The 23,448-nt window shown below is 44.3% G+C and overlaps 1 protein-coding gene and 1 long non-coding RNA gene across 2 annotated transcripts in view; both read left to right on the forward strand.

Moving 5' to 3' along the window:
- Positions 1-23,448, forward strand: part of LOC116988000 (ras-related protein Rab-37-like) — a 159,459-nt gene that overhangs the window by 46,184 nt on the left and 89,827 nt on the right. The gene's annotated exons all lie outside the window — the stretch shown is intronic.
- Positions 569-23,099, forward strand: LOC116988001. Its single transcript, XR_004415841.1, has 3 exons — positions 569-580; positions 10,492-10,497; positions 23,011-23,099. It is a non-coding gene; the product is annotated as an uncharacterized LOC116988001 (long non-coding RNA).

Consider the following 23,448-nt stretch of genomic DNA (forward strand, 5'->3'; position numbering starts at 1 on the left):
CCATACAGGCAGTGCCCATAGTCAGGATTAAACCCGGGCCTCTGGTGCTGTAAGGCAACAACTCTACCGCTGCACCACCGTGCCATCCATTTACTGAGGCAATGGCCGGTCTGTGATCAGACTCCATGCTCTCTTCGCTTCTGTCCCTATAGCTTTAGGTACAAAACATTTTAAGGTTCAAAGTATATACAATTATGAGAAGCATAGATGGGGTAGACAGCCAGAACCTTTTTTCAGGATGGTAATATAATATCAAACACTAGAGGGCAATAATTTAAAGTGACAATGGGTAAAGTTTAAAGGAGATGTTCCGGGCAGGTTTTCTACACAGAGGATGGTGAACGTCTGGAATACATTGCCGAGAGATGGAGGCAGATATGATTGTGGCATTTAAGAAACTTTTGGATCAACACATGGATATGCAGGGGACGAAGGGATATGAATTATGTGCAGGCAGATGAGTGTTGGTTTGACGTCATGTTTGGCACAGACATTGTGGGCTGAAGGGCCTCTTCCTGTGCTGTACTGTTCTATGTTCTATGATTAATAACTGACATCGATTGCCATTTATGGCAGAGGAGTTCACACTTCTGCATTGCACTGCATGTAGGAATGGTCCTTATTCTTGTAATTATTTGATGTAAACTCGATATGGGAACTAAATTAAGCAACTGTGTTATCTGAGTTATGCCCCTGTCCCACTTAGGAAACCTGAACGGAAACCTCTGGAGACTTTGCGCCCCACCCAAGGTTTCCATGCGGTTCCCGGAGGTTTTTGTCAGTCTCCCTACCTGCTTCCACTACTTGCAACCTCCGGCAACCACCTGCAACCTCCGGGAACCGCACGGAAACCTTGGGTGGGGCGCAAAGTCTCCAGAGGTTTCCGTTCAGGTTTCCTAAGTGGGACAGGGGCATTACTTGAAATCTGAAGTCCAAAAAATATATATAATCCAATGAGACTACAAACGAGGGCCACATTTCCTGGACTAGGAGTTACGGGGAAGTTGACTATTTTCTATCCATGCCGAGTTAAACAAATCTCCTCTGCCTGCACATGTTCCAAATCCATCCATGTGCCTGTCTAAAAGCTTCCTAAAAGCCATTGTTGCATCTGCCTCCACCACCTCCCCGGGCAGTGGGTTCAAGGCACCCACTGGAACTTGCCCCTCACATCTCCTCTAAACCTTGCCCCTCTCAGCTTCAACGCAAACCAACATGTAGCATAATTTCTGACCATAGCCCTCAATTCCCAGGGGTTCTTTCATGAGCATGAGCTGATAAGATGGAGAATGAGCAGCTGTGGCTTGGGAACTCTGAGAATAGAGGTTATTGACTAAAAGTTGAAGCTATCCCCACCCAGAGTGAAGTTAGTAACTACTACACTGAGTGGTAAATAGTGGAAACCCTCTTCCGCAGTGAATTTTCAAACTGCAGTTGGCTGATTGTTGTCAAGCAAATATGTTTAGGGGAAAGGATGGCCAGTGGTTAGATGACAAATAATCCAAGATGAATGAATAATTTAGCTGGAATAATGTTTCTGAGGGATATAGTAAGTCACAGTCAGAAGCTCTGCCTCCCCAATGTACATCTGACTCCTCTGTGTGCGAGACCACTCACTCTGCAACATAATGCATCGTAGGCCTGCCAAGACCTGCTGGATCTCCTGGTTGCCAACTATTTTAACCTATCCTCCCATTCCCATACTGACCTTTCTGTCCTAGCCCTCCTCCATTGTGAGGCCATATGGAAACTGGAGGAAGACCTCATATAACCCAACTATCAATATTCAAATCTCCAATTTTAGGTAACTGCATAATCAGTCTGAAGAAGGGTCCCAACTCGAAACGTTACCTGTCCATGTTCTCCAGAGATGCTGCCTGACCCGCTGAGCTACTACAGCACGTTGTGCCTTTTGGAAAGCAGCACCTGCAGTTCCTTGATCCTGCACTCTCCTCCTCATATGTCCCGTGCCTCAATCCTCATGGAGCCCTGGATCCGTGGCTTTTGTGCAACCGGCGGTTGTCAGCTGTTGCATCTAATCAAGTCTAGTAATTGTTTGATTCTTGTTTTTTTCTCATCTAATGAAAGTAAATGTCAAAATTGTTTTTGAACACTATGAATCATAACTTTTTATTGAAGTATTTTTAAAGCATTTATTGGTAGTGATGAGACTGGTTGCCATGGAGACTGCGCTGGTACTCTGTTGCCTGGTGGACTTTGTCTCTAATGGGTGGAAACATTCATTTCTAATTAAAACTGACAGGATCAATGGCAAGCACAGAAGACATGGGATTTTTCAAACTGGCAAAGTGCGTTCCCCACCCCCCACTCCCCCAAGAAACCTTTAGATTTGATGCTTGGTTTGGCAAACCTGAGCGCTGGACTGCTGTGTGAGGTGACACAGCTTACCACGTTTCACATCAAAACCACGTCAAAGGTGGATGTTAGTTCCTCCCTCTGGACTCGTGCTGTTTGCTCATTCCCACATTTATTTCATTGCCAGTTTACCTACAGAAGCTATTTTCAGCAGGGAAATTGTTCCTTTTGTCGGGTCCGGTGCATTGCTGCTCAGTGTTTACTCCCAGTTTGAAATTATTCCCAACAGCACCAGCCACATCAAACTACTGCTTAAGAGAGTAATTCCTGCCTCTTGGCTCTCTGAGTTGCAGGAATTACTTTCTTAGTACATTTCCCAAAAGCATATTCCAACAACAGCAATGAATGTGTCAGTGTAGCGCTGACAGAAGTTTAGTATGAGTGTGATATGGATCCAACACAGGCAGATGGGACTAGCATAGATGGAGCATCTTAGTCAGCATGGGCAAGTTGGGCCGAAGGGCCTGATCCATGCTGTATGGCTCCATGACTCTATGGGCAGGCTAGGACTTTATTCTTTGGAACACAGGAGGCTGAGGGGTGATCCTGTAGAGTTGCATAAAATCATGAGGTGAATGGATAGGTGATGACAGCGTCTTTAACCCAGCTTAGGGGAATCAAGAGCCAGAGGACATGGATTTAGGTGGGAGAAACAAGATGTAATAATAACCTGAGGAGCAACTTTTCACTCCAAGAACAGGAGTAGGCCACTCGGCTCTCTGATCCTGCTCTGCCACTTGATAAGGTCACGGCTGTTCCAATCGGACCTCAGTCCTCATTCTCCTGCAGTAATCTTTCCCCTTCTTGCTTATCAATAATTTATCTACCATTGCCTTAAAAATATTCAACGACCACCTTCCGCCAACCTTCCAAAGGCTCATAAACCTGTGAGAGGAAAAAAAATCACCTTCTTTCAGCCCCATCTGGGTGTCCCATCATTCTTAAACAATGAACCCAAATTTGTGCACCAAAATATCTATCCTGTGCACTAAAAGGACTTGTTAAAGCAAATGACTTAAGTGGAAGCCAGATAAAGATGTGAGAGAGAAAGGTTTTCTGTTGGAAGTGATCAAGGGAGGAGGCTCATGTGGTCTATATAAGATAGTTAAGGGAGTCAAGAATCAAGGCTGTTTAATTGTCATATGTAACATCAGTGGGACAATAACATTTTTACTTGTAGCTGCATAACCGACCTGTATATGTGATGGACAGATATTTGAATGGACTTTCTGTTCTGCAAAGATACCGGTAAAATTCAATGTTCTTCCCGTGAGTGCCATGGGATCTGCTACAGAGTGCAAACAGGACCTTGGTTTAACGCCACATTGGAAAGATGCACTATCCTTCAAATGCTGCATGGAATATCAGCTGAATCTAGAGCTTTTCCTTTTGCAGTGGGGCTGTGAGTCATGACTCCCAACCGCCTGGCCTCCTGGACTCCTGGTATGTGCGAGCCACAGCTAACCAAATGTGTAGGTAGGCCAGTCTACATTAACACCAGCCCACGCCAGCAACAACATCAGGTGGCTCGATGGAACCAGCACCTTCACCCCAAGTTAAGTGGGAACCTAGACATTATTATTAGAAGCAGAGTACAAAATCAAGGAAGTTATACATCATCTTTTTGATCAGAGCCACCTACTGTATAATATCGTGTCCAGACTCGGAGAGATCAAAGCATTGGAGAAGATGTGTAGATCAAATGGTAACTCAAGGAACTTCAGATGCTGGAATCTTGAGCAAAATATAAAGTGTTGGAGAAACTCAGGAGCTCAGTCAGCATTTATGGAGGGAATGGACAGATGATGTTTCGGGTCAGGACTTTTCTTCAGGCTGAGTGAGCTTTTCTACTAGTTCTTTTCCAGTTTTCTCCCCCTTACTCCATTCAATCTGAAAAAGGGTCTGGGCACGGAGTATCGTCTGTCTAGTCCCTCCCCAGGTGCTGCCTGAGCCGCTGAGTTCCTCAAGCATTTTGTTTTTTTGATCAAATGGTTTACAGATTAAGGGGCTTTAAATCTGTGGAGAAACCAGAGAAAGTTAAGAGGAGGTTTAATCAAAATGTTCAATGCTATGAATAAATAAGAAATTCTTATTGGAATTACCACCATCACGAAACCAGGCAATAAATTAGAGCTGGGTTGATCTTGCAGAACAAACAGAGTTTATTTGAAAAAAGTCTCAATGAACTAAGCAAACATGAGTGAAACTGCAGCAAGGAGATTTCTTCAGCAAAGTTCAGGGAGTAAAGAATAGAAACTGTATGATTCAATCCACTCCGATCAGCAGTGATCTAATTCCATTCACCCATTCCTTCTCCCCAGAGATGCTGCCGGTCCCACTGAGTTACTCCAGTTTTTGGTGTCTATCTTCGGTTTAAACCAGCATCTGCAGTTCCTGCCTACACGTTGATCTAATTAACTGTTGGATCAAGTCCAAGGTGTTGCAATGTCAGCTTCTGTTCCAAATACTCCATACATATCAGAGAATAAAAGCATAGAATTGGATTAAGTAGCAGCGGGCAACAAAAGACCCGCCGTCAATGTACCAGAGAGAGGTTACTAGATATTATCTAGGACACCACTTTAGATATTTTACTTTTTGAAAGACTCTATCAGTGACTGATTGATAAAAAAAAGTGTTACCTGTATTTCTATACTGGCCGTGTGATGAAAATTAGTTTCAGTGTTGTGAGAATCAGTCGCCAAAGGGCACTGATTTAAGATTAGCAAAAATCCAAGCGGTGAGGAGAAAACTTCTTATCATGTATGTTCAACAGAGTGTTGCAGAGTCACTGCCTCACGGCACCAGAGACCCAGTTCGATCCTGACCTCGGCCTCTGTCTGGGTAATTTGTATGGTCTCACTGTGAACACATGGGTTTATTTGGGTGCTCTGGTTTCCTTGCACATCCCATGGACATGCAGGTCAGTGAGTTAATTGACAGCTGTAAATTGCCCCAGGTGCGTAAGTGGGTTGGAGAATCCACGGGGATTGGATGAGGATGTGAGGATAATAAAAAATAAGAGTGGGCGGTTGATATTCGGCAAGGCTTGAGCCAAAAGGCCTGTTTCTGCGATGTTTCTCCCTGTGACTCTATATAGCAAGTTATTATGATCTGAAATTCATTGCATGAAGGGCTGGAATAAGGTTCAATGGCAACTTTCAAAAAGAAGCTTGATGTATATTGAAGAGTAAGATTTACTGGACCAAGGAAACTTGTGGATTAATTGGACAGCACCTTCAAAGAATCCAATTGGACACATTCTTCAGCTTCAATGATTGCTGGGGGCTGAATTTGCAAAATGCAATTGCCCCCGTCTTCAGTGGAGGGTAGAAGGATGGCAGTAGGAATGAGATCGATGAGCTTCACGTTTCACAAAGACAATGAAGCAACATCACCTGCTGATACATGTTGAGCCTGGACAACTTTGAGGAGTTACAATCATAAATGTCTGCCTTCACCAATTTTACAGGCTTATTTAGAAACTTGAAACAGAAGGAGAGAGTTTGACCTTTTCTACCCAAACCTGGTCTAGATTGTCAGCTGGTGATATTTGTTACAGCTTTGCTTTTTCAAATACCAAACTAGTTCTTTTTTTTAAATGGAAAGAGCAGAACTGGTGTGTGATGAGAGCATAAAGTGGGCTGCAACGAATTGAAAACCTTCAGTCTCGTGCTGTGTGTTGGGTTTGGCCCTTTCTCTATCGTTCTATTGCAACACTTCATTAGACCGCTGCGAGCAGAAGATAACACTGTTCGATTAACTTTTGAAACTTTGTCTGCACCAGAAATGTGGCGATAAAGATATGATAGTGATATAACAATGAGCTCCACCTTTCCTTGATCTTCGTAACTTTTTGCATATCTTTCATTCATTTGTTAAATAGCTCTCCATATCACCATCTATACATCTCGATTCCCTTTCCCCTGACTCTCAGTCTGCAGAAGGATCCCGATCTGAAACGTCACCAATCCTTTTTCTTCAGAAATGCTGCCTGACCCGTTGAGTTACTCCAGCTTTTTGTGTCTATAAAACGTTCTGTTTTGTCTGTGGTTTACAAGGACAATCACAGAATGCTAATCTTTGTACTCTGACAGTTACAGTCCAGGGATTATTAACTCAGTGCACTGTGGCTCACTGTTCATTAAAATATCCTTGATGTTGTCATTTTTCTTTCATTTTATTTCCTGCCGTGCCAACTGTTTGCAAGAGAAGAGAAAATTGTCCTGAAAAAAAGAGGGTGATCTCTTTAAGACTTTAGACTTTAGAGTGACAGTACAGAAACAGGCCCTTCAGCCCGAGTCCACGCCGACCAGCAATCACCCTGTACACTAGCGCGATCCTACATACTAGGGACAATTTACAATTTTACCGAAGCCAATTGACTAACAAACCTGTTCGTCTTTGGAGTGCATGAGGGAACCGGAGCACCCGGAGAAAACCCACGCGGTCACAGCGAGAACGTCCAAACTCCATACAGACGTCGCCCGCAGTCAGGATCAAGCTCGGGTCTCTGGTGCTGTAAGGCAGCAACTCTACCACTGCACCGCACATGCAAAACATGCTTAGATATCCTCACTGCCTCCCCCTGTTTGCTGGGTGAACCCTTGAAACACTATTACCTTTGATCACCTGAGATTGCAGGGGGAGACGTGGGGAGGTTTGTTGATTCCATGGTATTAACAGCTTTCATTCAGAGGGTTGCAGTTTGCATCTGCGCTCAGAGTACGGATTATTACTCCAGTACATACTGAAGGAGTGGAGCAGTGTCGTACAAGGCAATGAGGCCAGCCTTGTTAGGTGGATATGAAAGATTCCACGGCATTCTTTGGAAATAAAAAACAGGCTAACTTGCACAAGATTCCCAGGAAACAAGTTCAACGAGAATATTTTATTATTTAAGAATATTTTATTATTTAAAAGAACAGACAGAGTCAGGGATCTAATGAGCTGATTCACTGGTGAACACAAACCTTCTGTTGTAGACTTACCTCGTACTTCAACAAGTTACAACAACTTACATAATAAGGACATTGGGAGGAAGATTGACGTCAGTGCCCTGCTTTCTCTGCCTCAACATGCGCAGGTTCTTGCAGCTTACCATACCTTCCGTGTTGCTTGTATTCTTATTAATATGCAATATTGCCAGTTGCAATAACTGCCTGCGTGGCTTCATGTTGGAAAACATTCAGAAATATTGAGCCTTCCCACAGGTAAAATAGCTAAAGCAATGTTCAAAAGTAGTGGGAGCAGAATTGGGCCATTCGGCCCATCAAGTCTGTTCCACCATTCAATGATGGCTGATCTATCTTTTCCGCTCAATCCTATTCCCCTGTCTTTCCCCCATAACCCCCTACACTCTTACTAATAAAGAATCTGTCAATCTCCACCTTAAAAATATCTAAATATCCATATCCATGTCCAGTGTAAACTCTCCCTGGAACATAGGTGATTTTATTTCTTACCCTACGCTACCAAATTTATTTCTGGTTATTGGTCTCATTGCTCGTTATAGGCCATTAGGAACAAGAGTTAACATTCCGCCTCCCAGAAATTGCTCCATCATCAATTTACATCAATCCACATCCGTGCTTTTGGGACCCTAGCCTAATACAAAAGCCAAGAATCTCAATTGAGAAAGCCTATTTACTCAACATCCACAATCTTTTGGAAGGAAATTTCCAGTCCTAATATACCTGTGAAATAGTTTGGCTCTGATTTTAAGATAGTTCCAAATTTTCACCAGCATTGGAAATAGTGGCTGGAAAGATGATGTCTTTTCCAGGCAGCCCTGATGAACATCTATCATTCCTGGTGTGGTACAACTGTGACCATGACGTTTGCACCTCTCAACTCCAGAAACATGACTGGAAACATTTGGGTTTCCAAACCCAGATCCTGCTTGTACTGACCAGGCAAATTCCATATCAGTCGTGCTTCGGTAGCCACGAACTCCTGTGTGAGGCTCCTATGGAACATGGTACAGGAAATCAGGTCACATTGTTCAGCGATGTACCTGTCCCTGGGGATCTTTCAGAGCAACCACGATTCAGCAGTACTGCTCTTGGAACAAGAGTCAGGGGTCAAGAGAATGTTTTATTGTCATATGTCCCAGACAGAACAATTCAATTCTTACTTGCAGCAGCACAACAGAATATATAAACATTGTACTCTGTAAATAATATAATACTTTTTTTTAAAATTCAGTGTAGAAACAATAACAGTGCAAAAAGACAAAACCAATGCCCCCAAGTCTTTGTAGTCCCGAGCTTATATGATGTTTAATAACCTGATGGTTCCAGGGATGAAGCGGTTTCTCAACCTGTATATTATAGTTTTCAGGCTCCTATATCTTTTTCTCGATGGCGGGAGTGAAATGAGTGTATGGCCAGTGGGATGTGGGTCTCTGATGATGCTGGCTGCATTTTTGAGGCAGCAACTCCTGTTAATCCCCCCGATGGTGGGGAGGTCAGTAGTGGTGATGGACTGGGCAGTGTTCACCACTTTTTGACTGGCCCGCTGTGCTCCTCTCCTCCCCCTCCCCCCTACCTAACTCGGGCAGTTTCCTTCCTTCACCTTCCCTCTTTCCAGCCATTCCACTCAGAGATGTTCCTTCCCTCACTCCCAACCCCCCCCCCCCCCCCCCCCGCCCGCCCCATCTTCCCATCAGCAACCAATCTTACCTCCGACACCCCAATTCACCAATGCCTCAGATCTGAACCCCCAACATGATTGCTTTATGACTGCTGTTTCTCTTCCTCCTTAAACACAGACTTGGTCCCATACTTCCAGAAGACTTAGAGACAAAAAAGCTGCTTAACAAGCTGCACAGCACATCAATACTCCTCTCTAGTGCCAAAGAATATCTAGGCCATTGTCTTTCCCTCTCCTCCGTCAAAGCCTTCCAGTGTTTTAAAGCCCTCAGGCAGATCACTTCCAAACATCTGAACAAGGGAACACAAACCAAGATTGGGCCTGACAGTTGCTCAAACTGGTAGAGTCACTGCCTTACAACTCAAAAGACCAGGGATCAATCCTGACCTCAGGTGTCGTCTGTGTGGAGTTTGCACCTTCTCCATGTGGCAGTATGGGGTTTCCCCAGGTGCTCTGGTTTCCTCCGTCATCCCAAAGACAAGTGGGTTGTCTGCTTATTGGCTGCTGTTATTTCCCCCTGATGTCGGTAGATGGTAGAACTGTTGAAATGTAAGGAGAATTGGTCACAAGGAAAATTATTGGAGGATTGGGATTCAAGAGACAACTCAAAAGTGGTAAATTGTCATGCAGACTGACAATGGTACAATTAAATTCTTACTAGCAGCAGCATAATAGGATTACATGATGAGCTAGCACAGACTTGATGGGCCAAGTGGCCTCTTTCTACACTAAGATAGTGTGCAAATACATAAGAAGTAAACCAAGTATGTACAATTTTGCTGTTTGGAGCTGGCCGTGTTATTTGCTTAGATCAATGGTACAATTAAATTCTTACTAGCAGCAGCATAATAGGATTACAAGATGAGCTAGCACAGACTTGATGGGCCAAGTAGCCTCTTTCTACACTAAGATAGTGTGCAAATACATAAGAAGTAAACCAAGTATGTACAATTTTGCTGTTTGGAGCTGGCCGTGTTATTTGCTTAGATCATGACAGGAAATGAAATGCTGCAATTGCATGGAGTGCCTAAAGCAGCTAAAACCAATGTGTAACTATGAAGTATTTTATCTTTTTTCTTGACCACATGAGGCCTCATGTGTAGGACAGGATGCAACGTGAGAGGCAGCCGTTTGAGACATACATTGCAACTGCTTGGTTTTAGCTTTCCTTCTCCTGAGGGAAGGCATGAGTTTTATTGAGGATGTTGCCTACACTGAGCTCCTCTCTCTTCATCCTGTGTTCTCGGCTATGTGCGACACAGGCAGGGCCAGGATTTATCGCCCATCCCTGGGGTTTAATATTCAGCTACTTTGTGTGTGGGCCGGATTGGCAAGGGGCCAGGAGCTTCCCTTTCCTTAAAAGCATCAGTTAGCTATTTTACGCAATCCAGCAGCATTAGTGGATATTTTCTGGTAAAAGCTCACAACAGGACAGCTGTCTAATTATTGTTTACTCTCTAGAACAGGGTGACAGGAGAAACAAATAACTGGACAGCTAGTGGCATCACCACTCCTTAATGTCAATGTTGCTCTCGAATTTTGGGCAGACCTTTATCCAAGGAGCATTAGGGGGTTATAAACGGTCGGGTGCAAACCAGTTCAGTACCTGATTAAATCATTTTTGAACATCTTCCACTGACTTCTCAATTTACTCTATCTCATCATTTTGAATTCACCTTTGCATAAAATTTAGACCTGGAAAACTAGTCACTGCTTCATATTTTTCTCTTTCGCACCTGATTCTGAATTTAATCCTAATTTAAACATCATTAAGTAAAAGTCAGCACACTGGTGGGTTGTTAATGAAATCTGCCTAGTTTCGTATGAGTGAGTTTAAACTGGGTTGTGTCGTTGAGATTCTGAAGCAATTTGTTGTTGATCACTGCCGTGAATACACTCAAGAAATTTTGCTGGTTTAAGGAATATGAAAAACAAAATCCTGGAGTAAACACAGTAGTGGCAGATCAATCCGTTTAACTTTAACTGTGGATAGTTCTCACCAATAGTCTGTCTGTCCTTTCCTACATTGTGTTTAAATAGTATATGTTAAATGTATGTTTTTAGTGTTCTTTAGCTTGTTTTATGTGGGGGAAACCTTTTCTAATCACTTCCCTCGACGGAGATGCGACATCGAGGTGTTGGCGGCCTTTGCTGTAGACCGACTTTTAAGAGCTCCACCGTGGAAGCCTGCAGACATGACATCATGGAGCCCGCGATCCCTTTGCCAGGGATTGACCTTGGAGCTCCAACCGTGGGTGCTTGCAGACTTAACAACACAAAACCCGTGGTCTCTGGTCAGAGGCCAACATCGGGAACTCCAAGCCACAGGAGTTTCGACCGCGCCGGCACGGGAGCTTCGATCGCCCAGACGCGGGAGCTTCGACCGCCAGTTGCAGGAGCTTTGATCATCCCGATAGATGGTTCGACTGCCCCGACCATGGAAGAATTATAGAGGAAGAAGATTGGACTTTTTTGCCTTCCATCACAGTGAGGAATGTGGGGAATCCGCTGTGTTGGATGTTTATGTTAACTTTGATGTAGTTGTGTGTCTTGTTGCTTTTCTTTGGCATGGCTGTATGGTAATTCGCATATCACTGTACCTTAATTGGTACATGTGACACGTGAAAGGTTTGAAATAATAATAATAACCAGAGACAGAATGAGCAGTCCTACTTTGGATTACGTGAAGACCCTGTCCAGCACGCATGCGCGACATACTTCAAAGCAACGGTGTGGAATCACAGAAACACAAGAATTGAAATAAACATAGTAAAGATAAGGAGTACTAAGATACTAGTTGATCTCTATAATTGAGGGTGGGAGCGGAGGGCACGTAATCTCTCATCGTAACTCCTCATAAAATACAGATCAAACTTCAAACTGGTAAGTTCTCGTTTAATCTTACTATTTTACTTCGGAGTCACGTGAGTGACTACGTGAAGATTATAAAGCTCTGTGATTTCAAACCGTGTAACAGTCCATACTTCACTCGCTGCCGGTCATCCAAGGGAGGAAGTATGTTCTCGTAATCAAACCTGAATCTGTTTGTAAAACAACAATGGTATTATTTGAAAATAATAACAAAGAATTAATGCTCCCCCAGGCTAAATTATATATTTTTTGCAGCGTCTAAAATTTTCCTCTGCAAATGAAACAGGTTTTAATGGCTTGTTGTAGAATGTTTGAAAGTTCTTCCCATGGACCACCTCATTGTTACCAGGTTAGGTCCAGTGGCACATCCATACTGTTAGCCGCCGACGTGGATGCTGCTCTGGTGGAGTGAGATGTGTAAATATCGGTATCCACTCCAGCAGTTCCCAATACCTGTTTGAGCCATCTAGAGATGGTTTGACTCGGTACCCTGACCCAGTGGCTTTTTTGTGGCTGACCCATTTTGTCTCCCTCGGGAATTTTAGATTGTGTTGATATATTGTAGAAGGTGAGTCACGACATTTAACGGTGGTCAGGTGGGTACGCCCGGAATTCCATAATGAGTCCTGAAGTTCCTGGTCTGCTCTGTTTACCGGCTCCTGAATGGTGAATGTTATTTGGTCTGATGTTATGACCATATTGTCCATCCTGAGTAGGTAAAAGACTGGACCCTTATGCTGAGACTAAGCCATCAGCATGGCCGTATACAGTGTAGCTGTTTTCAGAGTAAGGAATCTGGCTGGTGGCCATCCCTTAGGTATGTCAGGACAACACTGACATCCCAGATCTTGGTATATCTAGGTCTAGGGATTTTGAATAGAAGGTACCTCTCATTGATTTGGCCACCAGTTGACGAGACCTATGGCCTGTTTCCCTTGATGCCTGTCTTAGATAGGCTGACAGTGCACTTCTAGCACATTTGATAGTGCTATAGTTCAGACCTTCATCGTGGCGAAGGCTGGCCAGGAACTCTGGTACATGGGTATGGTGGTTGATTAGTAGGTTGTCTCTGTTCTCGAGCAGTATGTTTCCCATTTTCTTATACTGGAGAGATATTGTTTCTTGGTGGAGTCGGTGAGATGCTGTCATCATGTTCATGGTCCTATTTGACAATCCCAGGTCCATCAAAAGGTCTTTTTGGAATCTGCAACCCAGTAGGCTTATTCTGTCATGGCATGGGTGACTTACGCCTGATACAGGGTCGATCAGTAGATCTGGTCCGTGGGGAATGGTCATGGGTTTCAATGACCTCAAGGATCACTGGGAACCATGGCTGTGTAGGCCAGTCGGGTACTACCAAAAAGTCTGAAGCAAAATTCATCTGTATTTTGCGTAGTACCTGACTGATGAGGTAGAAAAGGGGAGAAAAACATAGAGATTAGTTCCCCCCCCCCCCCCCAGTTCAGCGAGAATGTATCCATCACCGCTGCCTCAAGGTCTGGTTCCCATGCGACATACATCGGTACGTGGTGATTCAGTCGGAATGCAAAGAAATCGATATCTGGTGTTCTATATTGGTTTGTAATGTCAGCAAATATTTTGGTTTAACATGTCTGCCACAGTATTTAGCTCACCTGGCAGGTAAGTTGCTGATAGCCAAATATGTTTGACGACATACCATTACCAAATTGTGTTCAATTCAATTTATTTATTGTCATTTGGACCCCTTGAGGTCCAAACGAAATGCCGTTTCTGCAGCCATACATTACAAACAAATAGACCCAAGACACAACATATTTTACATAAACATCCATCACATTGCTGTGATGGAAGGCCAAAAAAACTTTTCTCTCCACTGCACTCCCCCCCCCCCGATGTCAGAGTCAAAGTCAAAGCCCCCGGCGGGCGATGGCGAATTGTCCCGTGGCCATTTAAGCCACGCCGGGTGATGCAAGGTCGCGCACCGGGTCTTGGTGTTAGAGCCCCCGGCGCGCGCTCGCAGAGACCCGCCGCCATTCCAAGCCGCGCGGGGCGGTGCTGTAAGGCCCCGCTCCAGGAGCTCTTCAACCCCGCAACTCGGGCGGGGGAAGTCGCCGTTGCGGGAGCCCTGAAAAGCGGTCTCCCTCCAGGTACCCGCGGGCTCCCGGTGCCGTCCGACAAACCCGCAGTTGCAGCCACCAAATCTCCGGGGGTCGGGCCGCAGCAGCGTCCACCACAGCTCCACCCGCTCTGGACTCGGCCAGCTCCGCGACGGTGAGGTGAGTAGTTGGCACCAGAGTCCCCGGTCTTCCTGTTGGAGGCCGCTCCTCGTTGCAGCCCCAACGACAACGGAGACCCGACAAAGAAAAGGTCGGGTCTCCCGTGCAGGGAGAGATTTAAAAGTTACCCCCAACCCCCCCACACCACCCCCACCCCCCCCACACACATACCCCAACAAAAATAACAAAAACTACATAAAAACATAGACATAAAATAATAAAAACGCAGACGGACTGCAGAGGCCGCTGCAGACGAGAGTCGCGCCGCCTACCGTGTTAATCAAATTGTCACATGATATCGATTTTATTCCGCCCATGTGGATTAGTATAGGCCACCACTGTGATATTGTCAAATTATAAACGAACATGCAAAATGGTGCACTATTGAACAATATGCTTTTAACCATAGAACGCACCCAACATTTCCAACTAGGTTTTATGTCCAGTGTCTGTAGTGGTGATGACGCTAGATTAGTCCATTTACCACCTGTTCTGGATATGGGTTATTTTGTTTAAACGCTAGCACCTTAGCTCTAATGGAAAGGTCCAAGTTAAGTAGCTGGTAATGCTGCTACTAATTTCCCAATTACTCTTGCCACATTGTCGAATGGTTGGTTGATTGTTAACCATTAATTTGTTATAGGTTTGTGCCAATTATGCTGATTCTCCTTTTGGCAGACTTCTGTGTGCCTGTCTCCAGCCCGCTGCGTTGGTCGCCAACGTTACCTTGAGCTATGCTAGCGGCACTGGGCTTGGCTCAGAATGCTGTCGGTGACAGGTGCCGCCGGTCGCCCCCCACTGCTGGATCTTCTTGGTACGTAGCAGCCCGACGGGGAACGACCTTCCTTGGTGTTTTCCCTGTTCTGTTCCTATTTAAAATAAAACAGAACAGGGTTTCGAAAACACCATGTCCTCAGAGTAAGATTTGCTTACCTGAAGGTCCGTTTTCAAATTGTTGCAGGAGAGCTCGTACTCCCGTCCGTCGCTGTGCACTGCGTGAGACGCTATGGCGCGCATGCGTGCTGGACGGGGTCTTCACGTAGTCACTCACTTGACTCCGAAGTAAAATTCACCATTATTTTGGTGAAACAAATCTTGTGTAAGTAATTTGATAGTTTTTCTGTTGACATAGAGGGAAGAGCGATCAGTGTATGTATGGGTTTTATATATGGCATTTCCTAAGGTGCCGCACAATATGCTTGCTATTAAAAAATATATAGTGCTGGAGTAACTCAGCAGGTTTGGCAGCATCTTTGGAAGACACGAATGGTTGATGTTTCAGTTCGGGACCTTTCTTCAAACTAATCGCAGTCGGGGGGAGAAAGCTGGATGAGAGACGGAGACGGATCAAAGCCTGGTAAGTGATAGGTGGATGCAGAAGAAGGTGATTTTGTAAGGCAGGTGGATGGACGAAGGCTAGAAAAGAATAAAAGATAAAAGACTGCAGAATAAGGAGAAAGGTGGCAGGATAGTTGGAGAAATAGGTATGTATCCAGGTGGGGTACAGGGAAGATTGTCATCAACATTAAAAGCCATGGAAAGCTCCACCAACCTGGCACCAGATCAAGGTGATGCTTTCGTGCGGGTCCAAGAAGAGGATTCACTCTCAGCCATTACAATCGTTCCACCCTTTTAAATCTCTATTCTAACAATGGCTATGACTCTGTTAACAAGAATGGAAGGTCAAATAATGTGATGGGGGGGGGGGGGGGGGGGGGGGGAGGGGGGTCTGTTGAATTCAAACTGGAAAAACCTACTCAAGACAATCATGGTCAGAAGGGACAGAGGGGAAAAAAATAATCCCATTTGTTTCCAGAAAGAAATCTCCAAAATAGCAAATCCTCAGCCCAGCAGGGAGGTTTTGGAAGAATATGTGCTTTGGAAACATTCTGGGCAAGTAAATACCTCCGAAGTTCCTCAATTAGTGGAATATTTTGGAGATGTTTTCGCTGATATTTTGGAGCCTGGGTTTTGAGTTGAAAGGTGGAAGATGGAGTCTCAGTCCAACAAAAATAATGTCCATATCTGAGATTTACAGCACAGTTGATCTCAGGTTCAGAAGAAATGTTCTATAGGAATCGTCCCATTCGGAGAGCGAGGCATCACAGTAAGCAGCCACACAGGTTATCAAATGATGGATCTTGCCTTGCAAACTTAAAATAAATGACGCTTTCCTTTATGATAGCTGATAATTAAAAGCTCCCCCGGGCATCTGACAAAATTCCTTATAAGAAGTTGATAAGAATTTTTTAACCTCATAGAATGTCAGACATGGATCGGTGAATGGGAAATGATGTGTAGTAGTTTGCTCAAGAAAATTATCTGACTGGTGATAATCAAAGGACTTACAAAAGGATTGATCCTGGAACCCCTGGTATTTACAATATGACTAATGGCATGAACTCTAGCGTCTGAATTAGAATTATTAATCTTTCCGCTGATGCAAAACTCCTCGGGGCAAATGATACAATGAACATCTATTCTTATTGTAGATCAATCACACTGATGTGGCTGGGAACTGATCAATGAATTTCCATGTGACTGGATGATATGGGGCAACTGAATCATTCCACCACAACCAGAGAACAGTCCTGTTCTACTATCTACCACATTGGTGCCTCTTGGACTCTCCTTGTTTTTGAACTTTGCTGGCATTACCTGGCACTAAACATTATTCCCTTATCATGTGTCTATACACTGTAAATGGTTCGATTGAAATCATATATTATCTTTCCACTGACTGGACAGCATGCAACAAAAGCTTTTCACTGTACCTCGGAACATGCGATAATAAACTAAACTGTAACATATTGGATATTACATAATCTGAAGAAACCTGGTTCGTGAGGCTGTCCATTTTACTTGTATTCTCTGCTGGCCTTTTAGCTTTCAGAAGAACACTGCTTCCTCTCGGACAGCACGTCATGGTCACCAAAATGTAGGGGCAAGGCCTTGGCTTAATCATTCATCTAAAAATTTGAATAGGTCCTGACTTTGCTAAATATCTGGGATCAAATGAGATCAGTGAATGAGATCAAACCTGTTAGTGCTTCATAAATCTGACTCTATTGATGTAAATGGAGCCTAGATTCAGAGGTGAGTTGCTGTTATATTAGTGAGTTTAGCTAAATGGCAGCAGCGGTAGAGTTGCTGCCTTACAGCACTTACAGTGCCAGAGACCAGGGTTCGATCCCAACTATGGGTACTGTCTGTACGGAGTTTGTACGTTCTCCCTGTGACTGCGTGGGAGAATGTACAAAATCTCCGAGATCTTCAGTTTCCTCCCACACTCCAAAGACATACAGGTTTCTAGGTTAATTGGCTTGGTGTAAATGTAAATTGTCCATGGTGTGTGTAGGATATTATTAATGCGCGGGGATCGCTGGTCTGTGTGCATACGATGGGCCAAATGGCCTGTTTCCGCGCAGTATCTCTAAATTAAACTAAACTATTCAACCTTTCCCCTCCTACATTGTCAGAGTGAAGTTAAATGCAAATTGGAGGAACAGCATCTCATATTTTGCTTGGGCAGCTTACAACCTAGTGGGATGAAACTGATTTCTCTAACTTCAAATAACCCTTGAATCCCCTTCTCTCCCTCCCTCCCCCACCCTAGTCATTGTACTTGTTTCACTATCGTTCTGTTGCGTTTCACCGTATAACCCGTTATCACCCAGTCCTCAGCCAACAATGGACCATTGTCGGCCCAACCATCTCTTGATCATCATTACTTTTTGCATATCTTTCATCCATTTGGCTTATATCTCTCTATATCACCGTCTATATCTCTCGTTTCCCTTTCTCCTGACTCTCAGTCTGAAGAAGGGTCTCGACCCGAAACCTCACCCATTCCTTGTCTCCCGAGATGCTGCCTGACCCGCTGAGTTACTCCAGCTTTTTGTGCCTATGTTTGGTTTAAACCAGTATTTGCAGTTTCTTCCTACACGTCACTGTGCTCCGTTCTTCACTTCCTACACACCATGAATGCACTCTTTAAAAGACACGTGATGATGATCAGGTAATCTGCATTAGTGATGTTTGCACAATAAACATTGGCCAGGCCTCTGAAATAAGCAATTCTATCCTTTATGCATTAGAGCCATAAGGTCTATTACATCCACTTGACATGACAGTGTAGGAAGCAATACAATTATTGCTTCACCAAGCGATAGCACTTCCTCAGTACTGCCCTGATGGGATAGCCTGGATTAGTTTAGTTCAGTTTACAGACACGGTGCGGAAACAGGCCCTTCAGTCCACCGAATCTGTGCCGACCAGCGATCCCCGCACACCAACACTATCCCACACACATTACCGACAATTTACAATTTGACTGAAGCCAATTAACCTACAAACCTAAATGTATTTGGCGAATGGGAGAAAACCGGACGAAACCCACGCAGGTCACAGGGAGAACGGACAAATTCCTTACAGATGGCATTCGTGGTCAGCATCGAACCCGGGCCTCTGGCGCTGTAAGGCAGCAACTCTACCGCTGTGCCACTGTGCCGCCCAAATGTCTTGGAAAACTGTGAAAGGAAGCATGCTATTTGTGAGAATTGGACTGCAGAAAGCAAGTGAAAGCTTCATAAACCTTGACATGGTCACAGGCGGGGGAAAGCTTGCTATCGCACGGAGGATGGGAGCATGGAAATGCACACAGCAAAAGGAAGGGGTTGCACGGATCTCAGGACATCCCAAACTGCATCTCTGCCAATGACACCCTATTGAAGGACCAACACTAAAGACTCATGCTGATGTAGGGATAATGAGCACCTTTACAACTGGGGTTGGATGGACATCTGCCAAGAAGGGGAATTGGGAACTACAAAGCGATAAATAATATTTCAGCAACATTAACATCTCTCCCTTTAGAACATAATATTTGCATTAAATGTACGAGCAGTTAACTGATATGAGCAGCTAATGTTTTCAGATAATGGTGATGATTGACACTTAAGTGCACTTGATTGCAATAACGGGTCAAGAGTATTTGCGCGGTGTGAAATAAGAGTGTATTTATTCTCTGGTATACTTTAGTGAACAAAATGACAATGGTTTGGTGCTCAGCCTCCCAATACAAAAAAACACAAATGTCATCTGCAAACTGTATCTCTTTTACAGAGTTTAGGTGACCTTGGGTCTAGCGGGCAGTCGCTGTAAGTCGGTCAGTTTCCCATTGATTGTGAAGCTAAGGTCCACTTCCACGGTAGGTCTGTTGGAGGTGAGGTACAAGCTTGCAGCGAGAAAGATTGGTTTAGGTGTGGGGTGCAATGATATAGTCTCGTTTAATACCAGTCTTCCTTGACATTGGCCCTTATTGCAGTCCTGAAGGTTCGGATTGTGACTTGCATGCCGACATGAAGCAAATGTAAAATGGAGATGAATATCTGTGGGCAGCTGAATTTGAGGAACGTGCTCCATGGTCCCTCCTGTTTAATGCGGTAACTAGAGCACTCGGAGAAAACACACGTCGTCACAGAGAGAATGTACAAATCCTGGTACAAACAGCACCCATAGTCAGGTTGGAACTCAGGTATCTGGCTGTAAGGTAGCTACACTGTGTAGCCCTCTCTTGAAGATAGTCACAATGACGGTCTCCGTGCAGTCTCCCAATATGTCCCCTGAGGATGGACACTACAATTATGAATTTGTGTCAAGCCAATGTCAGTGTCCTCTCCTAGGTCAACATCAACAGTATTGGGGTCCTTGTTACATTGTCAGTTTTGTTGAGCAAGCCACGTACCTTTCAATCCAGACTTCAAAGTAGATACTCTATTTCAATCTCCATCACGGGAGGAGTATATTATGTGGACAGGGGAAAAGACACAAGGAGAGACTTCCTGAGAAAATGCAACAGCCCCACTGAATCCAGTGAATCCCTGGTCATTGTGGCTCGGAGAGGAGAGGAAGCAGTAGGGTTGGGTTTGGACACACAGTCGCTCTGTAAGTGGAAGGACCAGATCACCTTGCAAACAAGCTGGTTCAGTTTAGTTTATTGTCACGTGTACCGAGGTACAGTGAAAAGCTTTTGCTGCATGCTATCCAATCAGTAGAAAGACATGATTACAATCGAGCCATTTACAGTGTATAGATAAATGTTGCTGTAGGATTAGATACTTAAGAGTGTGGAGCGATTGTAATATGTGACTGTAGATCTGCTTCTGTGGCTAGCATGCAAATAGTTGCCAGGGTTGGGCGCCATCTTGGAAGATTCCACCCACCCACCCTATTGCAATCTGCTCCCCCATCTGCGGAAGAGTCTGTGGCTTCCATACTAGCCTTATCATCATTTCCATGCTCTACAAAACCAGGTAGAAGCAAGTCATTCTCAATCCTGAAAGGTTGGCTGACAATGAAGAAAGCCCATGTATTCCTGTGTGGACTAAATGCCAGGTTTATTCATCTTCTCTCATTTTCTCTTTTTCCTCTCTCAGTCCATTTGTTCTCTTCCTTTCTCGCCCTTTTCTTTTTCTTCCCCTATCTCTCATTCTCTATTTCATCCCCTTTTCTTTCTTTCTTTCTTTCTTTCTTTCTGTCATTTTCTTCCAATCTTTTATCCTTCCCTCTCCATAAGAAGTGCAGCATTTGCTCTCAGTCTTGGTGATAGGGAAACAGCTATCAGTTGCTATGGCAACATGTCCACGCAGACACTAATGGTGAAGGCACGTAACTAGCTTTCTCTCCATTCAAACCCCAACTGGCCAGTTTTAGTAAGAATGTGTGCAGAGACTTAAAATGGCTCCTTCAGACTAACGCAAGTGGCTAGAACTGTTTTGGGCGTTGCCCATGCACTGTGAACAGACTGGTCATACACTTACATGTGAACAGCCTTTGGTAATATTTTGAGTGGGAAACCTGGAAACATTCAGATCTTACCTTTTCCAGAGACCTTAATACTCTGGTTCAGAGCCAGATTAGGGGCACTGTTGCTGGGAGGGGAGTGACTCATCTATCCTCATAGAGGGTTTTCCCGTTCATTATGGTAAGATCTACCACCATAGCAATTCCCAATGAATGAACTGTCAAAAATGCGCCAAGATCTGCACCAAGAAACTGACGAAGGGTCTCGATCCGAAACGTCACCTAATCAATTTCTCCAGAGATGCTGCCTGACCCGCTGAGTTACTCCAGCATTTTGTGTCTATCTTCAGATCCATGTGAGATTTCCGTCAAAGCTGTGAGTTGCGTGTGGTCACAATAACTAGCCACAGGGTAGTGCGTGAAGTTTAACAATTCATTTTCAAGATGTGAGCATCACTAAGAGGCCAGCATTTATTGCCATCCCTCTGCTAACTGGCTCTGAGAGGTTGATGCAGGACTTGTTAACCTACTGTAAGCGATAAGAGGACGAGGTCCTTCAGAGGAGGAGGCAGATTTTTCATCACACAGTGACAAAGGAACACCATTATATCTTTATTACATCTATATTAGATCAGTCCGAGGAAGGGTCTCGACCCGAAACGTCACCCATTCCTTCTCTCGAGAGATGGTGCCTGTCCCGCTGAGATACTCCAACATTTTGTGTCTACCTTCGATTTAAACCAGCATCTACACATCCTAACCATTATATCTTTGATAGACACAAACAGCTGGAGTAACTCAGCGGGTCTGGAGGAAAGGAATTGGTGATGTTTTGGGTAAAGGCCCTTTGATTCATCTTTGGTCCATTTCAAACCAGAGTACAGGTATTGTGTGGGGCGCATACTGATCACATACTGATCACGTACATACTCCAGGCTTCAAATGGCAAAATTAAGGGAATTTTCATGAAATCCAGTGATCTCGAGTGAGGTGCCAGAAGACCGATGAGTCCTCTATTGGTGTGCCTCTAGTTAAGAAAAGCTACAAAGAAAAGCCTGGGAACTGCAGACCAGTGAGGCCAACGTCAGTGGTAGGTATGCTATTAGAGAGGATTCTGAGAGACAGGATCTGCAAGTATTTTGGAAAGATTTGGCAAAGATTAATTAGGGGGAGTCAACGTGACTTTGTACGTGAGAAATTGTATTTCACCAATTCAATTGAGATTTGTGATGAGATGACCAAGAAGATGATGGGGGGTAGTGTAGTGGACATTAGCTTTAATAAGGATTTTGACTGGTTAGGAGACACAAGATAGTGGTAGTGGGTTATTTGTCAGACTGGAGGCCTAACAGGTGACTTTCCACCGGGATCAGTGCTGGTCCATTGCTGTTCATTATTTACATTAACCATTTGGTGGCATGCTTAGTAGTTTGCGGATTACTTTGAAATCGGTGGTACAGGGGACCTTGAAGAAAGTTATCTAAGATTACAACAGGATCTTGATCAACTGGGACAATGGGTCAGTCATTGGCAGATGTGGACTTTAATTCAGATCAATAAAGTTGTTGCATTTTGGTAAGACAAGCCAGAACAGAACCTACGCAACAAATGGTAGGGTCCTGTGGATTGCGGTAGACCAGAGAGACCGAGAGATGCAAGTACATAATTCCTTGGAAGTGGAGACATGGGTAGACAGGGTGGTGAAGAAGATGCCTTCCTTCATCAATCAGGTATAGGAGTTGGGATGTCACATTATTGCTGCACAAGATGTTGGTAAGGACACATTTGGAGTATTGTGTACAGTTCTGGTTGCCATGCTACAGAAAGGTTGTTATTAAACTGGAGAAGGTGCAATTGAGATCGCTGAGGATGTTAAAAGGAATGGAATGGTCCAGTTAAAAGGTGAGTCTGAGTAGGCTAGGGTTTTTTCTCTGTGGCATAGGAAGCTGAAGGGTGAACATATCAGTAAAATTATGAGGGGTATTGATAAGGTGAATAGCACATTATTTTCTTCCACATTGAAGAGTCTAAAACTTGAGGGTATAAGTTTAAGGTGACAGGGGAAAGATTTAATAAGAACCAGAGGGGTCACGTTTTCACACTGAGGGTAGTGCATGTATAGAACGAGCTGTCAGAGGAAGTGATAGAGGTGGATACAATTATAACATTTAAAAGTTACTTGGACAAGTGTATGGATAGGAAAGGTTTAGAAGGAAGACACAAAGTGCTGAAGTAACTCAGCAGATCAGGCAACATCGCTGGAGAACATGGTGATGTTTTGAGTCAGGAAGTGGTGAATCACACAGAGAGTGGTGAATCTCTGGAATTCTCTGCCACAGAAGGTAGTTGAGGCCAGTTCATTGGCTATATTTAAGAGGGAGTTAGATGTGGCCCTTGTGGCTAAAGGGATGGAGAGAAGGCAGGTACAGGATACTGAGTTGGATGATCAGCCATGATCATATTGAATGGCGGTGCAGGCTCGAAG

The sequence above is a fragment of the Amblyraja radiata genome, chromosome 26 (assembly GCF_010909765.2).
Source record: "Amblyraja radiata isolate CabotCenter1 chromosome 26, sAmbRad1.1.pri, whole genome shotgun sequence".
NCBI lineage: Eukaryota > Metazoa > Chordata > Chondrichthyes > Rajiformes > Rajidae > Amblyraja > Amblyraja radiata.